Genomic DNA, 26,220 nt, shown 5'->3' with positions numbered 1-26,220 from the left:
TAACTTGTTTCGTAGCTAAGAATATCCATGTTCCTTTTTGTGATCTCAGTGTCTTCTTTCGCTAGCATTGTAGTTTCTAAAATATACATGGCATAAACTGTGACAATATCATGTCTAATGAATAGGGGTTTGCTTTTGCTTTTGCTGCGATCCTCAAGGTTTGCTTCTGCAGTATGAAAACTCAATTCATACTACTTTGCCATGCCGCACTCCACAATACTGATTTATAAGACAAGAAAGGATGCACTAATCCATAATATACAGTCCTTAGAGCTTCAGAATTAAGATATGGCGATAATCTTAATACAAATAGACTGGGTGTTATTTTGTTACAGATATAATCAGCTTGCTGCTTCCATGAAAGTCGGTCATCTATGCATAAACCCAAGAATTTACCATCTGTACAGGTTTCTGGCAGAATTTCATCGATCACAGTATTTTCTGTTTGGACCATTTGGTTTAAAAGAAATAATATTAGATTTTTATGTTTACTTTTTGGTTCTCTCTTTCAATGTTCTCTTGCCTTTTCAATAAAGTTATTTGTCTATTCAGCTAGGATGGGCTCATCATCTACATAGCTGACACCAGATGTATCATCTGCATACATAGTGATCAATTGCTTATTGTCAAGAGAACTTGGGAAATCATTTACATAGCATATGAAGAGGACTGTACCTAATATAGAGCCCTGAGGAACACCAAAATCTATGTTTCCTTACTTGACCTTCTCTGCTCCAGTATTTCTCCATTAAAGTACACAATCTCCATACACTGTTGTCTACCCTTTAAATATGTTTCTAGCAACTGTATGAGTGTTCTAGTGACACAATTCTTCGCAATTTTTGATAAGAGCACATCATGATGTTCTCTATCAAAAGCCCTTGGGAGGTCCAGGAATACTGCTGCTGCTTGGGAATTTTTGTTTATTTTTTCAAGTACATTATGGGCAAATTGTAGTGCTGCTGAAGTGGTACTTCAACCTCTTCTGAAACCATGCTGGAAATCATTTAATATGTCAGCATTGTAGTAATGTTCCAAGATTTTTTTTATTATTTTCTCTATCAGTTCGCTGAAAGTTGAGATAAGGGCAATGGGTCTGTAGTGCTGTACATGCTTTATTTCCCCCTTTTTGTGTATTGGTTTCACTACAGATAGTTTAAAATTGTCATGGAACAGAATGTCTTCGGGAACACAGTTTATTAGATGAACTAGTGGTTTCATTAGTTGATGTTCACATTTCTTCGATAGATATGGAGAAATTTCATGTAATCCTGGTGATTTTTTCTTTCTGCGGTTATGAATAAGCTGCATACCGTCATATGTGCTTACTGCATGTAGTGTACAGCAGTTTTGTTTGTTACAGGACTCATATGAGTGCTGTATATCCTGTTTCATAGAGACATCGTTTTTGACAGAATCTATGAAGTAATCATTAAGGACATTGCCGACTAGAAGGGGATCAGACATATCTTCATTATTCACAGTTAATAGAGTATTATTGATTTTGGTTTTTGTTTCATCGTTTCTGATTTTATTTACAATGGACTAGCAAATCATTGAATTGTTATCTGAACCACGTATCTGTTGGCTTATTATTTCTGATTTTAATCTCTTGACTTCTTTGTGATACTTATATTTCTACTGCTTGTAGAGTTCTTTATGTAACTGTGAGTTAGTCTTTGTACACTATACATGTTTCCCATTTTTTCTTTCAGATCTGTTGTTTTAAAATCTAATGGCACAGATTTTGTTTTGAAGGCTGATTTTTTTGGACACTCACTTTTTTTAATGGCATGGCTTTATTTAAGTGTTCACTCATAATTTCTGTGAACATGTTTCATTTATTGTTGACCCCAATGGTACTTATAAATGATTCCCATGATTACCAGCCTAAACTGTGTCTTAGTGTAGCAATGTTGTTTGCAGGTAATATTTTCCTGTGCTCGTACATTTTTCTTGGTTTGATTTTTGTATTACATTTTAATACTAGTGTTTGGCGTAAATGATCTGAGAGGTGGCCATTTATTATGTCTGTTGAGATGATGTGGTCCTAATTTCCGATAACATGATCAACTGAACTACTATGTGTGTTAGCTATTCTGGTGGGTATAGTCCAAGAAGATCTTTAACCCCTTAAGACAGGTTACAATCTGTAAAACGTTTGCTTTCCTGACTGTCATGTAAAGTGTTGATGTTCACATCTCCCCCATATGACAAGATTTACACTTCTACAGCCTGACATTAATTTACTTAAAAATCCATCAGGTGATTTCAGAAAAGCATCTAAGTTTCCATGGGGCGATCTATATACAAGTATGACGTAGAAAGGAATAGCGCAAAATGTGATTTTAAGAATTGCAATTTCAAAATGTTTGTCAACACAGAAATTGTTCCCCCATAGCACTTTATCCGAGGTAGTTAAGGTCTTACATTTTTTTTTTTTTTTTTTTTGATTAGTAGGCAACACCACCACCTGTCTTCTGTGTTCTGCAATACAACATAGCTAGGTTGTAGCCTTCTAATTTGCAATACTGAATGTTGTTCACTGTTTTCTGGTGTTCTGTCACTATTTCTACATGTGGAGATAGTATTGTGATAAATGATTCAAAAGCATCTGTTTTGTTTCCTAAGCCCTGTTCATTATAATGCAAAAGCGATAAATTATTCTCGTGTTGACTGACGTCTGCTTGAGGCACATATGAAACACATACACTTGCATCTGGTGTTGCGCTGGTGGAAGGTTTTATTGTCTTAAAAAATATCACTCTTGTATTGCCGATGTATTGTCTTACTGACTTAGTGTTTCATAGTTGATTCTCCCAAGTATTCGTTATTTTTGTTCTCGCGAGGGATGGCCTCTGTAGCACAACACTGCACATTCAATTTGCTGGTCACTATTTCTTGGATCCGTTATACACTCCTGGAAATGGAAAAAAGAACACATTGACACTGGTGTGCCAGACCCACCATACTTGCTCCGGACACTGCGAGAGGGCTGTACAAGCAATGATCACACGCACGGCACAGCGGACACACCAGGAACGGCGGTGTTGGCCGTCGAATGGCGCTAGCTGCGCAGCATTTCTGCACCGCCGCCGTCAGTGTCAGCCAGTTTGCTGTGGCATACGGAGCTCCATCGCAGTCTTTAACACTGGTAGCATGCCGCGACAGCGTGGACGTGAACCGTATGTGCAGTTGACGGACTTTGAGCGAGGGCGTATAGTGGGCATGCGGGAGGCCGGGCGGACGTACCGCCGAATTGCTCAACACGTGGGGCGTGAGGTCTCCACAGTACATCGATGTTGTCGCCAGTGGTCGGCGGAAGGTGCACGTGCCCGTCGACCTGGGACCGGACCACAGCGACGCACGGATGCACGCCAAGACCGTAGGATCCTACGCAGTGCCGTAGGGGACCGCACCGCCACTTCCCAGCAAATTAGGGACACTGTTGCTCCTGGGGTATCGGCGAGGACCATTCGCAACCGTCTCCATGAAGCTGGGCTACGGTCCCGCACACCGTTAGGCCGTCTTCCGCTCACGCCCCAACATCGTGCAGCCCGCCTCCAGTGGTGTCGCGACAGGCGTGAATGGAGGGACGAATGGAGACGTGTCGTCTTCAGCGATGAGAGTCGCTTCTGCCTTGGTGCCAATGATGGTCGTATGCGTGTTTGGCGCCGTGCAGGTGAGCGCCACAATCAGGACTGCATACGACCGAGGCACACAGGGCCAACACCCGGCATCATGGTGTGGGGAGCGATCTCCTACACTGGCCGTACACCACTGGTGATCGTCGAGGGGACACTGAATAGTGCACGGTACATCCAAACCGTCATCGAACCCATCGTTCTACCATTCCTAGACCGGCAAGGGAACTTGCTGTTCCAACAGGACAATGCACGTCCGCATGTATCCCGTGCCACCCAACGTGCTCTAGAAGGTGTAAGTCAACTACCCTGGCCAGCAAGATCTCCGGATCTGTCCCCCATTGAGCATGTTTGGGACTGGATGAAGCGTCGTCTCACGCGGTCTGCACGTCCAGCACGAACGCTGGTCCAACTGAGGCGCCAGGTGGAAATGGCATGGCAAGCCGTTCCACAGGACTACATCCAGCATCTCTACGATCGTCTCCGTGGGAGAATAGCAGCCTGCATTGCTGTGAAAGGTGGATATACACTGTACTAGTGCCGATATTGTGCATGCTCTGTTGCCTGTGTCTATGTGCCTGTGGTTCTGTCAGTGTGATCATGTGATGTATCTGACCCCAGGAATGTGTCACTAAAGTTTCCCCTTCCTGGGACAATGAATTCACGGTGTTCTTATTTCAATTTCCAGGAGTGTATAACTAAGTCCTTCCCTAGTCTGTTCAGATGTAAGCCATGGAATGTGTGGAATCTTCTTCCTTCACAGCTTATGTCCACAAATGTTTGAATCTCATGCATATGTTTAGCATATGTTTATTTGTGCTTTGCTCTTCTTTATTAACACATGACCAGGCAAGTCATGTCGATGTGGAACAGAGAAGACGATCACGTTTGAACTTCTCTGCTTATGTAGCCTTCTTTTAAGTGAGGTTACTAGGTCTTTCGTTTCATTTTTTGCTAAGTTATTTGTTCCCCCTAAGAACACGAAAGAGTCGTTATTTGTTGTTGCTGTTTTCATGTCATGATTCATGGAAGTGACTGCCAGAAATTTTTGCACCTGGGTTCACTATGCTAGTAATTTTGTTACTGCTTCTAGACTGAAATTTGGCTGCTATGTTCCGTCCTTGAGTATGTGCAAATATGTTTATTTTATACTTCGTTGCTGGTTGATAGGCCTGCCAGTACTTGAATGTTGCGTGGTGGAACTGTTTGTTTTGTCTTTTTTGTCCATATTAGTCGATAATCCAACTACAGGGAAGCTTGATTTTGATTCACTGTCGGTGACTATACTCACTCTTGCATTGTGTTTTTTTTTTCCTGTGATTGAAACCGACTCTGTCGTTCTTTGTCTCTGATGTCCTTTTCCTTACCATTTGGTTCGAAACAGCTCGTTGAGATATCAGTCTACAGCTGAAAGCACTTCAAAAAGGTTCTCGTGCACAAAGATTATTTCACCAGTATCTTTACTGTTTACACGATTTTGTATCCCTTGCGTGCTGTTTTTGTAGGTGCCTTTAATCAATTTTTTGCTAGCAGGGGCGACGCTTTGCGGAATTTGTCGACTATTAGGCTCACTTTTTCCAAGCTGAAAATTCGAAATTTTCACTTTCAGAGCACTGATTATACATTGCAAGGTGGACACATATTCGTTTAATTTTGTGATTTCGTATTTACAACTTGCCCACACCTCCTTTTTAATGGCAAAATTAACACTTTTCCTCCGAGAACCACGTCTAACTTTCACGTTGATCGCCATGTTGAAAATCAAAATGTCGTAATAGGAGTGTCATTAGTTAATGAGTAATTAATGATTAAACATGAGAGAATACTTTCCTTTTTCCAATTACTGTTTAAACACCTCTGTCAATAACGATAAGGAAGGCTATTGGGAAGGCCTAAAAATCATTCTTTTAATTATAAATTTGAAGGTTATTAATTAACTTTTCCTTTAATTATAAATTTGAAGGTTATTAGTTTAATTAACTTAAGTCGGAAAATAGTCCCAAACAAAACACTGAAGACAATAGCTATTATTTACAGCTGTTAATGGACAATATATTTTCTGATAGAACAAAATGTGGACCTACTAAAATTTACAGAATCATTTCGAGATGCTTCACTCATCAATGTCGCTGATCCCAGTGACACAAGTATTCTGCAGAAGGATCTCATCGCAAAATGACCTGTCTTTTTCAGGCACATTGTGTTTGAACCTGTAGACCTCCTCTAGTTTCTTAGAACTGATAGTGTTTTTTATTACATATGTTATTTCTTTCAGGAGTTCTACATCCTCTTCCTCCTTCAGTTCGAATGTCCCCCCATCTAGGCCATCGATCGATGAATGTGTGGTAGGAATGGAAGTACATTACGACTCTTGTTTGGGAAATGAAGGGATGTGTTCATAAATTTTAGCTGTAGTTGTTGCAAGAGTATTTCCACGGTTTGAATGTTTTTCTCTCATGTCAATAGACGACTGAATACTCTGTAAAACCTTGTTTAAACGTTGTACCACTTTATCTGAACCAGCATGCAAACTAACATACGCCTTACAACAAGTTTCCAGCCAATTTCTTTCAACGCGAAGTATCAGCAGTATGACGTGTTTTGTTTGGATTTTCTGTGGTTGGTCTCTGTCTAACAATATCGTGTCTTTCTATCACTTCTAACAGATATGTGTCTCCTTCATTTTTCGGGCATCGACTGTACAAATTTTCGATCACACTCCGTTTTTTTGCAGCACTCAAACCAGCCATGCACTTGTTACAGCATAAACAATTTAAACCAGTTATTTTAGCCTCCCCTAAATAATTCTTTCTTGTGACAAATTCGTCACCCCTTTCTCCAGCTGGTTTCTCCATTTACTTTGAATGATTATTTTTTTTCACTTTACTTAGCTTTCGTCTACACTACTTTCTCACCTAATCCAGAAATTTTGCACATAACACAAAAGAATGCTTCATTCACTGTGAAATATCTACTACCTGCTGAATATAAACAACCCATGCAATAAGCAGTTCGAACTTACACTGTTACAGAAGCTGTCAACAGATCTAGCTCTCATTGTCAACCCATTGTTCCACCATTTCTAAACATCTATAACAACTATGCACCTATGAGTGAAAAAAAGGATAACATTCCTGGAATATAATCTCTATTTCACTGAACTAAATTTTGAATTTCTATTATATCATTGAAATTCGACTGGAATATTCCCCTTTGTTCATTCACTGGAGAGCATTTGGCCACAAAATGTCTATCACAATCTAGCTTCCCTTTTCTTGTCACTACAGTATAAAGATATACCCTTGCCCTAATTGATCCCATCAGTCTATTGAAGAAAGGGCCCACCACTCCCACCAGCGATTGAATGAAAAAAAAAAAAAGCTTTGGTTAGTACCAATCAGCTAGTGTACACTATGCCACTTACTCAGTTGGTGCTACTTTGGCGTGATATAGGCAATGCCCCTAGGCTTTGGATCTGTTCAGCAGTTCTTCTGTGTGTGTGCCTGTTCGTTTTCAGTTTATTCTGCCTTCAAGATTGCCTGTTTTGTGCACCATTCTCATTACTGTCCCCATCTCCATTTCACTGTTGTTTATTCACTGTTCTAACATCGTTACTACCATCACTGCTACCATCAGCGCTGCCTTCACGCTGCTGCCATCGCTAATGCTGCAGAATACGTCAGCCATGTCAAATGATAACCCTACTGCCACCATACCTTTTTAAAACCACTACCTTAGTAGTAGGAAAACAGGGGTGTCATCCCAAAGTACTGTTATCGAAGATGGCGGCCGTGACGTCAGCTGTTATCCAAATACACCCTGCTGATGGCTGAAGCTCTCTAAATCAAAATATCTTTACCATTCTTATGACTTGACGTATGCCTCCCCTCGTCATCACAGTATTGCACGTCAAACACATACCTTCCTTATGACTGGACATAGTAATTTCCGTTGCAAATTTCCGCTTCAAGGCGAAACTATCAGACATCCCCTACTACTAAGTATAATACATTGTCAATAACTGATTGCCTTCGATACGAAGTAATACTGCCAAAAAATCAACCATGGGTCGACATGTTTAGTAAGTTTTCTCGCGAATGGTTCCACTGTGTCCTACAAAGAGAGGCTTAATCGTCTTACATGCAGCGAAATGTAGAAAAAAAGCACGACCATCACAAAAGTCTTGGTTCTACATGGAATATATACAGTGTTCGCTGGAGCATACTGGGATTTGGAACTGAGTCCTCCCATTCAAGCACATACATGCGTAGGATCCTGTGGAGAAGTCATTCATTGATTACAACCACTAATGAATCATATTTCTAACACCCTCATATCTCAAAACGATTCACCTTTCTCGAACCTATCCGCTACAGTAAAATTCAATCCTTGTTTTAGGTAGCTCCCATGCATCTTGCAACTGCTGTGATTTCTTCAGCTTTAAGAATGTGATTGTTCCAATTTAAGTCGGAACTGAGTAGGAGTTGGGGGAAAATATATCTACCACCTCCTGCAACCCAGTATAAACAAGCTGAGCTGGGTTACTGTGAGAGGACTGTGTTTTGACCAACATCCCTGTTTGGCCATAATCCCTCTACACTACTCCTACCAAACACCTTACTCTCACTCTCTTCATCAAAATGACTGTTACCTGTGCCACTATCTTTATCCAAGCAAATAACCCCATTCTATACCACTTCCTACCACACACAGGCCATACCTTTTCAAACCGTATTAGTGTTGACCTTAACATCCATAACTGGTCCCCTGTTGAACTCCAGTGGTGGCATCGTTTTACTGACTCCGTCCATGGTGATATAATACCTCTACCACTGCGCACTCGCCCTGAAAGCAGTTCCACTCCGGATGTTGTCCTCATGCCCCCTAACCTCCATGAGTGCATTACTGAGGCAGTCCTGATCTGTCACAGCTTCAAATTGCAGTTCATGAATTCACAACTTGTATCCTTCAACACCCTACCAAATTTAAAATGAGGTTTACTATTGTAGATATTATATCATAAATAGTTACAGGTAGCAACTAACAGGCACAGGCAAGTATCTGTTCTAACAGCTACTTCTGGTCAGGTGACCTTTCTCCATGTAATGGAAGTGACATGTTGTCGCCTGAAATGGGTGCAAATTGATTATTTCATTGCTGCAGCTTTCAAGTGGTTGCACGTTTCATAGGAATGATAATTAAATGTAAACTCTGAGTGTACAATGAAATTTCCACTCTCCCCTTGTTAAGGCCTCGCTATAGACGTAAATTCTCCGCCAGGTTATTATAGATAAAGATTTGGTTATGTCTTTTAGGGTTGATGTTATGCAAACAAAAAGAATCAGAAGTACAGATATATTAAAAGCTGAAATCAGGAATGTTTTAACTTCAGTACCTGATGACACATGCAAAAAGTATTCACGTATATTGTAGTGTTGAAGAAAGTATTCATAAGTGGGTCTCTCCCCTCCCCCCTTGCAGTTTTGCAATTTATGTACTATATATTCGTTTAGTACTCGTCGAAATACTCGTGGGAACGTTGTCCATTACCCAAAACACATTTTCTGAATTTACCTTGCACTTTGAATTTTTATGATGAAAAGTGAATCGCTTGTATTTAAATGTGGCACAAACGAAAATATAAGGTTAACTATAGGTCCGTCTGTTGCCATTACCTTTATTAGGCATTCGTCGATTCTCAACTGAATTATCATCTTTCACCCTAAACTAGAGCTCGAGCTACGCTACTGATCAGTCTGTCGCCTCAACCAAGATTACAAAAGCGTGTGTGTGTGTGTGTGTGTGTGTGTGTGTAGGAGAGGGGGGGATAGTCCAACATCACCCTACACAACAGTGGTACAATCCTATGTACATCCGCCCACGCACTTGACAGTCATTTGGAGAATAAGTGCATCTACTTCTACATGAGTAGTCTGCAGTTCACAATCCCGCCTGATTCATCGAATTACTTTCCAACTCTTTCTCTACCGTTCCATTCTCGAAGAGCATTAGGATAAAACCAACACTTAAATCTTTCTGAAACATCTCTGCTTTCTTATTATAACGCTCCTTTTTCGCTGACAAAATATTTTCGCATTCAGAGGAGAAAGTTGACGATTGAATTTTCGTGAAAAGATACAGCCTCAACGGAAATGACGTTGCTTTGATGAGTGTCACAGCCCCTTGCGTATCAAACCTATGACATTCTGTCCTATCATTTTACGATAACACAGAACGAGCTGCTTTTTTCTGAACTTTTTCGATGTCCTTCGTCAATCCTGTCACATAATAATCCCAAACTGCACAGCAACATTCCATACGAGGACCAACAACTACAGTGTAGGTAGTCTCTTTAATAAACTTGTTGAAGGGGTTATTCTGCTTGATGTAATCCCTCATGATGCAAAGATCAGTTCTGAAGTGTATTATGCTACCCTCAGCAAACTGAAGAATTGTTGATCCATCATCTTTCGGGCGTGCACTCGGGACAGCGACAATTCTTCTTGCGATATTTCGGCTAGAAACCTCCCAGCCATCTTCAAGGCGTGTCAGAGACTGAGTTCATAGCATTTGCACGTTCCTATTTATACGGAGAGTCACGTGATACAAAGCTGCTGAGGATTGAAAGCGCGTGCGTCAAAGATATCAAAGTCGCCACTACTGCGCTAGTCATAGATAAGATGTATATAGCAAAGTTAACATACAAGCGCAGAGTGCAAACAAAATAGTGCTGCTGCGAATCCACCGTGCTTGTAAATAAATAATTAATCTTTAAAAGTAAAGTAAATAAACTTTAAAAGTAAATCACGTGAAGAATTGTTCGTCACCACAAAATTTCAACGATCTTCTCCTTCACCCAAGCCTGTAGACTCGAGGTCAATCCCTCCAAAACCCAGGCGATCATTGTAGGTAAAACCACCCCTTCCTTCCGCCTCCTTAATTTCTATCTCACCGTCTATGGCCGTCCTATCGCCCTCACTCCCACCCTTAAGTACCTTGGCGTCACCCTCGACCGTCGCCTCTCCTGGACTCCCCATCTCCGGACAATCCAAGCCAAGGCACGCTCCCGACTCCGTCTCCTCAAGCTCCTTTCCGGCCGTACGTGGGGTCTGGACCCCTCCACCATCCTCCACACTTATAAATTCCTCATCTGCCCTATCCTTTGTTACGCCCATCCGGCCTGGATCTCCGCCGCCCCCCTATCTTTTATAAATCCCTCCAAATCCTTGAACACCATGCTCTCCGCCTCGCCTATCGCATCCGTCTCCCCTCCCACACGCGGATCCTGTATGATCTCATCCCCTTCACCCACCTCCTCCTCTTCCTTGAAAGGATACGGATCCTGTACACCTCCCGCAAACTCGATCCTCCTCATCTGCTTGTTTCACCCATCCTCTCCCGCCCCTGCCCACTGCCGCGCCTGTATTCCCATGTCCCACCCGGTCTCCATCTCTCCACCCTCCTCACCCTCTCCCAAGGTGGCTTCCGCCAGCTCCCCCTCCCTGATGATGTCCTCCGCCCAACTTCCTGTGTCCTTTCCTTTAGGCACCCTCCCTCCCTTCTCTTTCCTTTTCCCCCGTACCCTCCCTCCACCACTCTTCCCCCGGGCTTCCCCTCCCCCTTCCTCCCTTCCCCCTATCTCCCCTGCCCATGGCATCTGCTCTCCCCGCTCCCTCTCCCACCCCCCTCCTCCTCTCTTGGCAGGTCCCCGGACTCGCACACGCTCAGTGAACATTCGCGTGCCAGAGATCATCGCCATCTGTGTCACGTGTGTGTGCCTTCGACTGCGGTTAGTGTTCTTTCGTCGTCACGCCTCCACTGTTCACGTGTGCCGTCGCAGTCGTCCGTATTCTGTGCTCCGTGTCAACAAGTGTTAGTGTTTTTTCGTCCAGCGTGAACGGCTTCATGTCTATTGTGTTTGTATCTACATTTTTTGCCCGCCATTTTTCTTGTATTGTTTGTGTCACCTCTATGTCTTATTATTGTACCCCTTAAGGCTGAAGAGCGGCGTAATATGCTGCTGACAGCCCGCCTTGTATGAGGTGCTTAAAAGTACAATAAAGAAAAAAAAATAGTAAGTGGTACCATCAGTGTCTCGTGTGTGCCGTCGTGTTTAGTGTTCAGTGTTCACCGTCACACTCCATCGTTCGCTAGTGCTATCATCATCTTCAGTGTTTGTGCTTCGTGTCAACAGTTTGTAGTGTGGATTGTCATCGAGTGTGAACGGCTTCATATTTTTTTTATGTTCATATGTCTACTGTTTTATCCCGCCGTTTTTCCAAGTGATGTATCTTCTCTGTTTATATCATTGTACTCTCTTCGGCTGAAGAGCGGCGTATTGTGCTGCTGCCAGCCTACCTGTTCCACAGGTTTTAAAATCACAATAAAGAAAAAAAAAAGAAAGTAAGTGGTAGGGCACGTGAAGGGTATCGGTAATTTTGGAAGGGCTTGGAGTGCAAGTTGGCAATTACCGGATGCCCTCTTGAATAATCATAACTTTCATTTAAATGATCAGTATGTTGAGAATTTATCAGTTATACCTGCAATTTTACAGTATTTTATACTGTGATGTTTTGAAATATATTTTGTGTTTAGTTATTTATTTAGAAAAATAGAAGTTTGAAGTTTTTACCATTAATTGAACATATTTAATACAAAAAAGGTTTTATAAAATTGTAGGTTGAGAAAGTACTGTTCATATATGGTACTTCAAAATCGTGTTTGTATCAGTGTTCTTGCATATAAGCGCACGTTTTAGCTAAAATTTTAGCTTTAACTGTACACAAAATTTATTTTAAAATTTAATTACATTGTTTGTTTTTGAGGAACTATATTTAACTCACTTTCCAAAGGTATGGTGTTCGCGTACACAATTACTCCAGTAAATATTAGCATGCTCTTGGCAGAAGAATGACAACTGTCACACTTTTTGCACCGGCCCTGCTTCCGGTTCTTGTTCTTTTTTTTGTTTTTTTTTTTTTTGTTCCTGAACTAATTGCAGCAATATTTTCTTAACTTACTTTGATTCTGTTAGGAATATTTTTAGTCATTCTGTCCTCTTACATTGGTTTTGTTAGCCCATATCCAAGTTCTCTTAGAAATAGCCAACTTGTGTACAACTTGGTTTGATTGTAGCCAGGATTAATGTGCACATACATCACATAAGAATTTATTGCAGCAATTCCTAGCATATTATAGAACGAACAAACAAACAGGCCATCTCTTAGTACGCCTTCTACAGGAATAAGTGCTGGCAAGTTTATCTGTTGCAACTCCTCCTTTGGTTTTGTTGTAATGTAATATTACTTCAGGCTTCTTATGCTCTTCAGGAGACAAGCTACTGTCATGGTGCATCATACAGAATAATACTACGGTTTTATTCTTTTTTTGGCACATACGAAACGAGCCCTACGTCCCTCTGAAATCCAAAGCTGGTTGAAAACACTGGTCTGCTATTGTTTGCCGGCACTTTCTTCGGAATTACAGCTTAGTTTTTTCTGAGACTTCCAACTAACGTTAGATTTGTCGTTAGAAGTTCTTTGGCCAGAATGTAACCCGTAAAGAAATTATAGGTGGTAATGTTTCGCATAGTCTTCTCAATATTTTCCACAAGCCTCAATACAACACTTCTGACTTGATTTATTGCTCGTGGACCATTTTCCGGCTTTTCTGTATATGCTTCTGCTGCAAAAACACGTGTTGGTTTCACATCAGATAACAACCATATTTTAATCCATTTTTCTCCTCTCGGTTTTGAAGGCATGTGCTGATGGAACGGACACCTTCCTCAGAATGGAACCAATTGCTCTTCGACTGTGAAGTTTTCGTAAAGAACGAACATTTTAGGAAATTGTTCTACAAACATTTCAAAGACAGTCCTGATAGCAGCCAGTTTATCATGGCGTCGCGTAGCTGGTCAATCTTCTTTGTTGTCAAATCTGAGAAATCTGCTGATAGTAAGGAAACACTGAAGTGGCATCGTTGCACGAAAAACTGGTCGACCATTCATGTTGTTCCATAGCTCTTCAAGAGATCCTCCAGCAGATTTGTACACACCAGCCAATATAAGAAATCCCAAATGAGCCTTAAGTTCCTTTGGCTTGTGACATTCGGGTCATTTCTCTGTTGCTTTCATTCAGAATCAATGCCGACTTTCTTCAATTATAAATAGTGACAATGAAGATATTTGCTGTTGAAGGTGGTCTTTGTCCCATTTTTAATTTGTTTTATAACAAAGTTAAAGTGTATAGAACAATAGAAAGTTCTATCTGGATTTTCTTTACTTCTAAAAATGTATGCTGCAGCATCAGTTGATTTAGTTGGTATTTGTGTTTTAGCCTTCCAGAGAAGACTAAAAGGATTACCCTCTTGTCTGTTCAAGGTTCAGTAACTATTACACTATTGTAGGACGAAGATGAGGTCACAAGGAGAAAGAAGAAGCTGCATATGCCGTTACAGGGGATATGCTTATTATCTCTTGGTACCTTTGCTTTACCTTTAATTATTTTAAGCCATGGTCTATTTATACATTCATCTGTACAAAAATATTCTTAGTGTGAATGTCGTTAATACTTCTCATAGTTAGTCCTATGTCTTTCAGAAACACTAATGATCAGGCTGACTAATGATTTGCCCATTTACTTAGACGTGTGCAATGTTTCGTATAGTGCTTTCTTTCAGATAAATTACTCTGGGAAAGGAAACATTTGAAGTGAATTGTTGAGTAATTCACGGTTTATAGACGGTAAATATCCGTGATTCACATGAAAATCAATACACTTCACAATTTTTCTGCTGCAGTGCTGTCATCTCCATTCATATGTGTCTGTGACAGATTAGTTCCATCATGACAGTGAGCTGTTTCGAACACTTGCCAGACAGCTGTGGCGCGTTGGAGAAGTATACAGCACCAGCTCTCTGCAACTGTTGTGTCTGATTAAGTAACAGGTTTCGGCACGAAGACGTTTAAAAGTAATAAGAGAAGCGAAGTACAAGTGCTACTGAAGACGTTGCAAGACTCGACAGCGATCACGGGTGGGTATGCTTATGGGCCTGTTGAGAGGAGAATGGCAATGCCGTCGGTGCAAGTAATCGAAGTGGACATGTCACGAAAAACGTCATAAATACAACCTTAGGAAGAGGAGGTAAAAACGTCCTAGCGGGTATACAGCAGCCAGTCAGCATGATGGAAAACCCTACACGGTAACCTGGCCATCAGAGGTGGGAAGGGAATGGGAGAACAACGACATGTGGTCGCTATTGCAGAGGTCACCATGTGGTGACCAATATAATGAAGGGAGAAGGAAATGGCCGGTTAGCGAAAGATCGATGGTGGAGTAAGTGCCATAAGAGGCACTAAAATGGGTAGGGGAACCATCATTAAGATGGCACAGGTCGTAAGCCCTAGGAAAGTGCTATATGAAGAGAGTTCAACTAGATCAAACAGCACGGCCCCAAAAGGGGTGTTTATTGAGCTCTGTGAACTTCCCGGATAATTCGTCAAATAGTTCAGAGCATATAGGTTTGCTCACCTCTCTGAACTGTTGATTAATACTATTCCTGAAATCATTAAATGCCTGATTTTGCTGTGCAAACTGTTGTCCTACGGGGTGGCGCACGAAATGTGTTCCCAATTGTTTCTTTCACAATTTACGACGCACATTAGATATCCCGCTGGAATCTCTATGGCAGTACCAGCAGAGCTTGGAAAAAGAAACGAGTTACGAAATGACGTGTAATTCGCGATACTGCCACTAGGAGACTAGTAAGCAGCAATGGCTGACAATGGAAGACTGACGACACAGCAACCATCGGCAGTTGTGTTACTTTTTCATGAAACGAAAAACCTTGTTGTGTTCCACAGGCGTTTTCGACAACAGTTTAACACACGATGGGTCGCTTGCAAGAAGACCATCCACAGGTTGTACGATAAATTTGTACAGGAAGGAACAGTATTGGATGCGCAGGAGAATATTGAAGCAGTACGAGTTGCTGTGCAGAGAAGTCCCGGGAAATCGTGTAGAAAGGCAGCAGTGCAACTGGGAATAACCAGACGCTCCATTCAACGCATTCTTAAAAGTGACCTCCATATGTACCCATACAAGATGACCTGTGCACAGAAGCTAACTGAAGAACACAAGCAGCAGAGGCTACTGTTTGCTCAGTGGGCGGAGGATAGGGAAGAAACTCTCAACAACGTTTGGTTCTCAGACGAGGCGCATTTTTATTTTGACAGTGTGGTTAACAAACAAAATGTACGCTTTTGGGCCACTGAAGACCCAAAAGTGCTTCATGAACGACAACTTTATGCACCGAGGATTACAGTGTGGGCAGCAATTTCCAGTCACAGACTTAATGGACCCTTTTTCTTTGAAGAAACTGTGAACAGCGAGCGTTATTTGAGCACGCTTCGCAATAGCTTCATTCCACAGGTTCTTGCTAATGCCTTGCCATTCAACATGCAGTGGTTCATGTAAGATGGAGCAAGGCCACATACTACAAACACTGCGTTGGAGTTTTTACGCGAGCATTTCGACATGTGGATCATTTCACCCAGGTTTCCAGGTCGCTTCAATGAGGGACAAAATTGGCCCCCCAATAGTCCAGACCTCAATCCATGTGACCATTTTCTTTGGGGGTACCTAAAGAAAAAAATTTCCCGAAACGTCCACGTGATTTAATGGAGCTCAGAAGACTTATTCTTAAAGCTTGCAGTGAAATTACGGAAGACATGTGCTGTAGGGTAATCACTAACTTCAGCGTTCGTTTGAAAGGAGTTAGGAAACGAAATGGTGAACATATTGAGCATGTGCTGGGTTAGAACAAATCTCCATGGACGGCTCTTCATTGTAGTATAAGTTCCTTTCAGATTGTATTGACAATAAAATTTATATTCAAAAACAAAATGGTAACACATTTCGTGCGCCACCCTGTATATTTCTGGTGTCTTGCGAACTGCTGAGTAACCTGTTGTGTTATTAGTTGCACGAGATGTGTCACATTGTGTGCCTCACTAGTATCTGCATTGCTTTCTCGCGTTCACGACGTCGCGAGAAAATAATCAAAGGAATTTTCGCTCCGCGCGCATCAGTTTCACTATTTGAAGAAATGTTTTCCGGTGAGAACTGAGAAACTGTCTCACCGAGCCTCATAAAAGTGACATCATGATTAGTTATATTACCGGTGTCATCATGGTTGTTTCGGTAGCCATTGGCCAGTCCATGAGTTGGTGCATTCCTTTCAACTGTTGCCAGGCTGGGACTTCCACCATCTTGACGTATTGCATTTTGTTATGAATTTTCAGCACTAGCCATTTCATTTGACTCCATTGTGAACAGCGTGTAGCAAAATTATGATAAAAAAGATTTTCAAACACGAAATTTTTGTTGTATCGGTACTTTACAATTAAATTACATTTATGTGCGTACTCTTTAATGAACCTGTTTATCCTCTGATACAGTCTTACAGAATTTGAATGAATTATTTTACACTTTGCTGTTCAAATTTTCGTCTTTCCTATAGAAATTCACTCTTTGTGAAGGATATTAATTGGAAGGAAAAGAGATTATCTACTGGGAGAGAGACGGTGCCAAACACGGACATATAAGCATGCAGCGTAGCAGCTACCTGCCTTAATCGCTGAAATCCGCATTCCCAGGGCGTCTCTTTTGTGGGCAGAATTCAATTTTAATTTGCTCCTTCGAGTTTTTATTAGTCCCATTATCACGGATACGTGACAAATGCGACAAAGGTATCATTAGTTAATCGACTGGGACATGTCACGAAAAATTTCATAAATACAACCTTGGAAAGAGGTGGTAAACACGCCCTAGAAGATACACAACAGCCGGTCAGCATGACGGAAAACCCAGCACGGTAACCTCGCCATCAGAGTTGGGAAGGGAATGAGAGAATCGACGGGATGTGGTCGCTATTGCAGAGGTCACCGTGTGGCGACCAATATAAAGAAGGGAGAATGAAATGGTTCTTAGCGGTACATGAAACAGCACCACCCCAAAGGGGGTGAGATGGGCATTGAAATCGCTGTGGAGCAAGAAGGGTGGGTGGAGTTGCTGAACGAGGGCAATTATGGGAAGGGGAATTGATGACCTGACAGAAGGGTGGTAGAGATTGCAAACTGTAACTGTAGAGTCCAAGTGGCCGTGGATGACAACTGCTTCCAATGTAGTATTAAGGGGAGTCGGTACAATGAAAATGACAAAATTAACGTTTTTTGGTTTGTTTCATTATAAAATTATTTGGAGGCTTCTGAATAAAACAAATCAAGTTTCACCCTTCTAAGTGAATTCTAAGTGTTTTTTTATCGCTGCAAAGTTGACGCGCCGCGTAAACAGTTGTAGCGACTTGGTGTGTCACCTCTGACGGCGCCGCTCGCTCGCTGCAAGCAGGGTGTCTCTGCGGAATTAGACAGTGTTTTGCTTTCCAACGTTCTATGGCTTTATCTCTGTGACAAGTGACTGTTCATATCGGTAAACATAAACTCTATATTGTGTGTGTTGGCTTGTGGAGTTTGCTTTGTATTGTTTAACTGTTCAATTTTGTGCATTTGACGAATTTTGCTCGTACCTGTTTTGCGTATTTGGTTTGTGGATATCAATATGCGCCGTTTCAGCAATCGAGTGTTTAAGAAAAGGCACAATGAGCGGAAGAAGAAATAAACTCCTGGAAATTGAAATAAGAACACCGTGAATTCATTGTCCCAGGAAGGGGAAACTTTATTGACACATTCCTGGGGTCAGATACATCACATGATCACACTGACAGAACCACAGGCACATAGACACAGGCAACAGAGCATGCACAATGTCGGCACTAGTACAGTGTATATCCACCTTTCGCAGCAATGCAGGCTGCTATTCTCCCACGGAGACGATCGTATAGATGCTGGAAGTAGTCCTGTGGAACGGCTTGCCATGCCATTTCCACCTGGCGCCTCAGTTGGACCAGCGTTCGTGCTGGACGTGCAGACCGCGTGAGACGACGCTTCATCCAGTCCCAAACATGCTCAATGGGGGACAGATCCGGAGGTCTTGCTGACCAGGGTAGTTGACTTACACCTTCTAGAGCACGTTGGGTGGCACGGGATACATGCGGACGTGCATTGTCCTGTTGGAACAGCAAGTTCCCTTGCCGGTCTAGGAATGGTAGAACGATGGGTTCGATGACGGTTTGGATGTGCCGTGCACTATTCAGTGTCCCCTCGACGATCACCAGTGTTGTACGGCCAGTGTAGGAGATCGCTCCCCACACCATGATGCCGGGTGTTGGCCCTGTGTGCCTCGGTCGTATGCAGTCCTGATTGTGGCGCTCACCTGCACGGCGCCAAACACGCATACGACCATCATTGGCACCAAGGCAGAAGCGACTCTCATCGCTGAAGACGACACGTCTCCATTCGTCCCTCCATTCACGCCTGTCGCGACACCACTGGAGGCGGGCTGCACGATGTTGGGGCGTGAGCGGAAGACGGCCTAACGGTGTGCGGGACCGTAGCCCAGCTTCATGGACACGGTTGCGAATGGTCCTCGCCGATACCCCAGGAGCAACAGTGTCCCTAATTTGCTGGGAAGTGGCGGTGCGGTCGCCTACGGCACTGCGTAGGATCCTACGGTCTTGGCGTGCATCCGTGCGTCGCTGCGGTCCGGTCCCAGGTCGACGGGCACGTGCACCTTCCGCCGACCACTGGCGGCAACATCGATGTACTGTGGAGACCTCACGCCCCACGTGTTGAGCAGTTCGGCGGTACGTCCACCCGGCCTCCCGCATGCCCACTATACGCCCTCGCTCAAAGTCCGTGTTAAAGACTGCGATGGAGCTCCGTATGCCACGGCAAACTGGCTGACACTAACGGCGGCGGTGCAGAAATGCTGCGCAGCTAGCGCCATTCGACGGCCAACACCGCAGTTCCTGGTGTGTCCGCTGTGCCGTGCGTGTGATCATTGCTTGTACAGCCCTCTCGCAGTGTCCAGAGCAAGTATGGTGGGTCTGACACACCGGTGTCAATGTGTTCTGTTTTCCATTTCCAGGAGTGTATTTTGTTGTTTCGAAGGGAGATGACGCTGAGACTGCTACACCGACTGCTCCAAATGAATGTGATAGAACTTCTTCCAGCAAGAAACATTGTGACAGCAAAGAAAAATTTGAAAACTATGAAAGTGACAGTAATGATGAGAATGAAATAATTAACATATCCTTGCTCTCTAACATTTTGAAACATAACGTACTATGCTGAGTTTGCAAAGAAAGAGGACTGGAATTGAAAATAGCTTCACACGTTGGTTTGGCTCGTAAAATGTTATTGAAGTGTAACAAATGTGTTGCAGAAGTTTCGTTTTCTAACAGTATTCCTCGTAGTGGTAATAGTGGAAAGAAGGTGTATGACATAAATGTTAGGCTAGTGTATGGCTTGTGTTGCATTGACAAGGGCAGTGCTGCAGGGACAGTGTTATGTGGAATTATGAACTTGCCAAAACCACCAACCAAGTTTGGATTTTATACTGAATTGGTGGGATCTTCTGCTGAAGATATTGCTGAAGCAACAATGAAGAAAACAGTTGAAGAAGCGGTGACAGATAATGGGAATTGTAGAGATTTAGCTGTTGCTTTAGATGGATCATGGTAACGTAAAGGTAATAAATCTCTAAATGAAGTTGTGACAACTACCAGTGGAGACAGTTGCAAAGTAATTGATATTGCTATTCTCTCAAAACATTGTAGATGTAGGGGCAATACCAAGGACGAACACAGTGAAAGTTGTGAAGCAAATTTTCACGGCCCGAGTGGAGTGCTGGAAGTAGAGGGAATGAAAGCAATTTTTTCCAGATCATAGGAGTGGTATAATGTATGATACACTAACTACCTAGGAGATTGTGATTCTAATGAATATAAAGCCGTAGAGGAACTCAAGCCTTATGGCAATGAAATTCACATTAAAAAACAGGATTGCAGTGGACATGTGCAGAAGTGCGTGGTGGCTCACTTGCGCAAACTAAAGCAGACATTGGGATCCGAGTAGCTTAGTGATGGTAAGACGCTTGGAGGAAGAGGAAGATTCACAGATGACGCAATTGATAGATTACAGAGATATTATGGATGTGCAATTAGGCAAAATACAAGAAGCATTGAGCATATGAGGACAGCAGTATGGGCATTATTTTTTCATACTGCATCAAGAAATGAGTACCCACAACATGCGCTGTGCCCAACAGGGAGTGACGCATGGTGTAAGTACCAATCAGAAAAGGAATATGCCCATAAGAACAGTCTACCAAATGCTGTAATTGATGTAATTAATATTCATAGATTTATCACAGCCAAGTTTATTGAGAAAGTGTTTACATAGGAAAACACAAAATCCAAATGAAAGTTTAAATAATTTAATTTGGATTAGGATTCCCAAAAAGAGTATTTGTACAGATAAATACATTGCATTTTGGAGTGTATCATGCAGTGGCAACCTACAATGAAGGAAACATTATCAAATGTGATGTACTGAAACATGTAGGTTTCCAACCAGGACACAACACTATTTCCACAATGCATCTAATTGATGAAGAAAGACTAAAAGGTGCAGGAAGAAGAGACAAAAGCCTACAACATGTGGCAAAAGGGAAGAAAAGACCAGTGAAAAGGAAATTAACACTGGAAAAAGAAGAGGATGCTGATAATCCATGATATGGGGCAGGTATGTATTAAAAACTTTAGAAGCCGTTTCCGGCAACTTCAAAATTTTCATCTTCGAGGAACATTTTCTCAAAAGGTGGTAACAGTATATCAATGAAATTTATACACAATATTGTTTACTTCTTTTCCGTCATTTTTATAACAAATTGTAAAAAAAAATATTGTATAATTAACGAGTTATAGAAGAAAAAGTGCAAAATTTTAGAGAAAAAAATAAGCATATGTTTAAAAAAATTGAAAAACAAAAACCAATAAATAGTTCTTAACATGGCACTATAACTTTGTAGAGAAATATTCACTGAACATGCAATATGTTTAATGATTTTAGAAAAAATGTTCCTTCTATTTGCTAAAATTAACATGGAGGACATGGATCGTTTTGGGTCTCCTTAAGGAGAGGCATGTGTTAACAATGTCCATATGGACCAACATGCAAACGCCACCAGAAGCCGTCAAAGGGCCAACTGGGTTTTGACAGACGAAATGGAACCCTGAAGGGTTAGAGAATGACCACCAGTAAAATGAGATTCCTGGAGTACAAAACAAGTTGCAAAATAAAAGAAATTAAGGGACTGGAAGACAGGAAGGTGAGAGCAGTAGCTACTAAAGTCCCATTTAATAAGCACAGAACAGGAATACAAATGTGAGGCAAACAGGCCAGAGCCAGTCACGCCACTGGGTCAACATACATCACTAACAAGGGCAGGGTGACATCAATAAACAAGAGGTCAGATTGCGAAGGGAGAGTCAGCTGCTGTGAGGGCAGAGGAGGGGCCTTGTTCTGGGACTTAAATTGCTTCACCTTCTCCTCTGACCCTCCTCCTCCTCCTCCTCCACCACCTCTTTCATAGTCCAAAGAGGGTAGGGCCTGGAGAGAGAGCAGGCATCAACAAGATCTGGAACTGAGAGTGAGCAGGCAAACTTGGGGCACACAGAATGTGGGTCCTTCAGCTGACTTGTGGCAGCAGGTCTCTAGTCTAGGAGACACTGGTAGAACAAGTCCCAGGAGCAGACCCCATCACCAGTAGGTGCCAAAGAAGGGGGACACTTCTCCAAACATTTAGGGGAAATGGCAACTGGAGCGAAGGGTGTGGGAACCACAGGGAATAGGGAGAGGAGAGGTGGTGAGGGAAAGGTGAACTTAGATGTTGTAGATGCAGGGTGACAAGATTTGCTGTAGGACAAATGGGCAAGGGACTTACACTGCTGGATTTTCTTTACCTTCTTATAAACAAGGAAATCCAGTGAGCATGGAGAGTGATGGTCATAACAATTAACACACATGGGTAGCAGCACAAGGGAGCTCTCCTCATAGAGTGGGTGTGCATGTTCACCGCATGGAAACTCTGCTGTACAGTGGGAAGACGTGGAAAAAACGCAATCGCCAAAAACTCCTTAAATGGTGGATAACGTATGACTTCACATCACACCAATAAACCATAATCTTGACCTTCTCTCAGAGAATATCCCCTCAGATGACAGAAGAAATGGGCCCAGTTCTGATGCCATTGTCCTTTCTGAATTCACTGAATAAAACGAATGCCTCTCTGTTCCAGATTAGACCAGAGTTCTACATCAGTTTGAAGGATGAGTACCCTCGAAAAATTACTGTGAGAACCATATTCAAAGACAGGTGACGAGTAATGGACTTTGGGATGTTGCCAAGATGAACAGAGTCGTGAAAGCGCATAGATTGGACGGCAGAAGAAGTTTTTATCAACAGCGAACCCAACTGCATCTTACCCAAGGTATTCATATGTCACTGAGAAAACTGTAGACACTTCAAAACAAGGCACTACACCTCCCCTGAGCTGCATCAGATTACCGGATTTCCGATGTTAAAAAATCGGAACCAGCAATCAGCAACTACTACAAGTGATCTTGAGATCAGAAGAAACGAAACGAGATGTCACAGCGAAAAAAAAAAAAGTTTGGAGGATGTAAGTAAAGCAGTCAAGCTGCTCATCGTACAAAAGAACAAGGCCAGGAAGTAACGTCGAGAAGAAGTCACGGTCGAATGTTGCTGCTGAAGCTGGTGCATTTTCTCCATCTTCTTATGGAATCCCCTCCATGGCTCCAGCATCTCTGCAGTGTCCAGGGAGGGTCCATCTGTGTGGTGGCGTCCACCCTCACCCTCAGCCCCTCGGGAGAAATTATGGTGCTGGGCTACTCTCGTTTCACACCTCAGCATACACCAGCCAGTTTCTGTTTATGATGGTGTGCTTCTTTAGCTGGGCTCTCAGAGCTGCGCCTTCTCCCATCGTGCTTTCAGGACTGCACCCCCATCAGCAGTGGCAGCACACAGCGTACCATCCTTGTCATCACCAGTGTTTTCATAGTGGCCTCCCTCCCCATCTCTTGCCAGAGACGATGAGGTGTGGTGTGGCCCAGTACCACATGCACCACGGGGCTGCATATATCCCCGTGACGTCACAGACTTACCAGAACTGCGCTGTGATGAACACTGCAGCTAGAGTGTATGGTCCTCTAAAAATGCTGCGGTTTTTCAATGCTTTCTTCTCCTAGATAGCCTTGTGGTTTAACTAAAGAAATTCATGCCATTACATAAAACAATGGTACGAAACTGCTCGATGATTTATGAGCATTCAAAATAGTCTTGTCAATGTACTGCAAATATGTATCTATAGGCCTGAATACAAACTATAATTTTAATTTCTTTATTTCTCCCTCGCCTTGGAGTTTACCTTTTCTTGCATATAAAAACAGGACTCCTAAAGAATATAAGAATTTATTTTCCAAATTATTTTAGTACATTTTCATCTCCACTTATACTTCAAAACGTGCTGAATACACATCAGAGTCACAATATTTGACAAAATAGAGTATTTCCTGAGACACTGTTCATTAAATCAGAAAATATGACCAACATCTTTCATTTCCCTGATTTTCCAGTTCTGTAGGGCTTTAAATGCAAAACATTTATGTGACTTTTATATTCTTCAGTGAAAATTCTGCAGATGTGCTATCCATTTAATCAAAAGACACTTATTTCCTGTTTTTCTTTCTACACTGCTTAATATGTGAAACACAGAATCCATGAAAACTAGTTTCAGTAGGTTATTTAAGTTCAAAATTATTTCAGAAATAGCTATATTTGTATAAATCACCATAATTGTCCTATAGATAGTTGTATAGTTCAATAACATTAGCATGTATCACATTGGAATAAAGATTAAAATATCTATCAAGAATGATAAAAAGAATAGTAAATATTTTCGAGCCACAAAGTAAATGAAAACTTATTTTTCAGCACAGAAAAGTTGTATGAAAATATCTATCAGTAAAATATTACAAAAGACAGTCTAATAAACAGCACCCACAGCAGTACCATAGAAGATACTGAGATGCTTGTCTCACTATTGAAACAAAGCTATTTCCTTGTGTCAGTGGAAGGAAGCTGTGCACAGATTACTATTCAAACTTCACTGAGGTAAACCTATGTTCAAACTTTGTATCAGCTGAAGAAAGTTGCACACGAATTGCAATGTAAACTTCCTGAAAGTAGACTGTGTTCACGGTTAACTATGTGGAATACCTTATCGAAATAAGTTTGACTTTTCATTAAAACATAACAAGCATGAGACATAAGAAATACGGGCTCCTCATACAACTACACATAAATGATGAACCAGAAAGTAGTTGTACAGCTGCCTTGTGTGCAACAAAACATCGTTTGGAAGTCACAGATATTGAACAACTGCACCAAAACAATGATAGTCATTATCAAATTACTGCATGCATAATATAAGGAAAGGGGAATTGGCTGTATTTATGAAAATTAGAACATAACTGCAGGCCATAGTTATAAGTGAGTATCACAGTTAAGTTATTTTAGCTCTCACAGAATTTTTTTAAACTTTACCGAGTAATTAGAGTGCTAATATTTAGTAGAAATAGATAGGACGTCATTGTTTGTGGCTATTTCAATATTTATTTCATTTTGTATAATGCTGACTGTACTAAAAGTACTGGTTGAGGTAACTGCTGTCCAACTTCGGTTTTTTCCCCATAATTACAGTCCCAACTAAAAAGGGCATAGAGTAAATTAAGCATTGTTGCACTAATTCCTGCTATTTTTCATGAAACGGATTTGAACTCAATGGTAAACGGTTTATCTGCCTATAATGGTCATAGGGCAGAGATAAACTATCTTCATTGGTGATGTTTAATTAAAGGAGAGACAAAGTTCAGATATTAGAATCATAAGTGGTTACTCAGCTTCACCATTCAAAGAGAATTTACTATATGAGGAGAAAGTTTACTAGGGGGCAGACAGAATAAGATAAATCTCTCTCCAAAATGATTTTCTTATAATTCTATGAATCCACTTATCCTTTAAAACATTCCAGAGATAAATGAAGTGTAAACATATAAAAATAGCCAGAATACTTTCACTAAGAAATCTAGCTTGTCAATTAAAGACATCAGGCAGAAAATCAGAAATCTCAAGATATTCAGAAGAAACAAAAGACTACGTCACTACTCACTTGAGTATTTTATGAGAATCCTTGTACTTTCAGTTACCGCTATTCTTCATATTAACCAGTTTTTTTAATTCCAGGGTGTTGACAGATAATCTCTAAAATGAACAATCCAACATAAATGCTTAGCATAAAGTAGTAGATGAAAATGGCAACTGGATATTACAAAGGAATGCATAAACTTTTTTTCTGCTTTTCTCCTGACATAATTTATTATTTGAATACCTCACATGTTATGCCTTCTGGCTGTTAATACATATCTTGACTTCTTCAGCAGCATTGGATTTATGGGACGTGATGCATCAATGAATAAATAAAGACAATAGCATAAAACAAACAGAAAATTATATTTAACCCAGCAACAGAAAAAC

Source organism: Schistocerca americana, chromosome 11 (genome assembly GCF_021461395.2).
Source record: "Schistocerca americana isolate TAMUIC-IGC-003095 chromosome 11, iqSchAmer2.1, whole genome shotgun sequence".
Taxonomy (NCBI): Eukaryota; Metazoa; Arthropoda; class Insecta; order Orthoptera; family Acrididae; genus Schistocerca; species Schistocerca americana.
The sequence above is the reverse complement of the archived record's forward strand: the minus strand, read 5'-3'. Positions refer to the sequence as shown.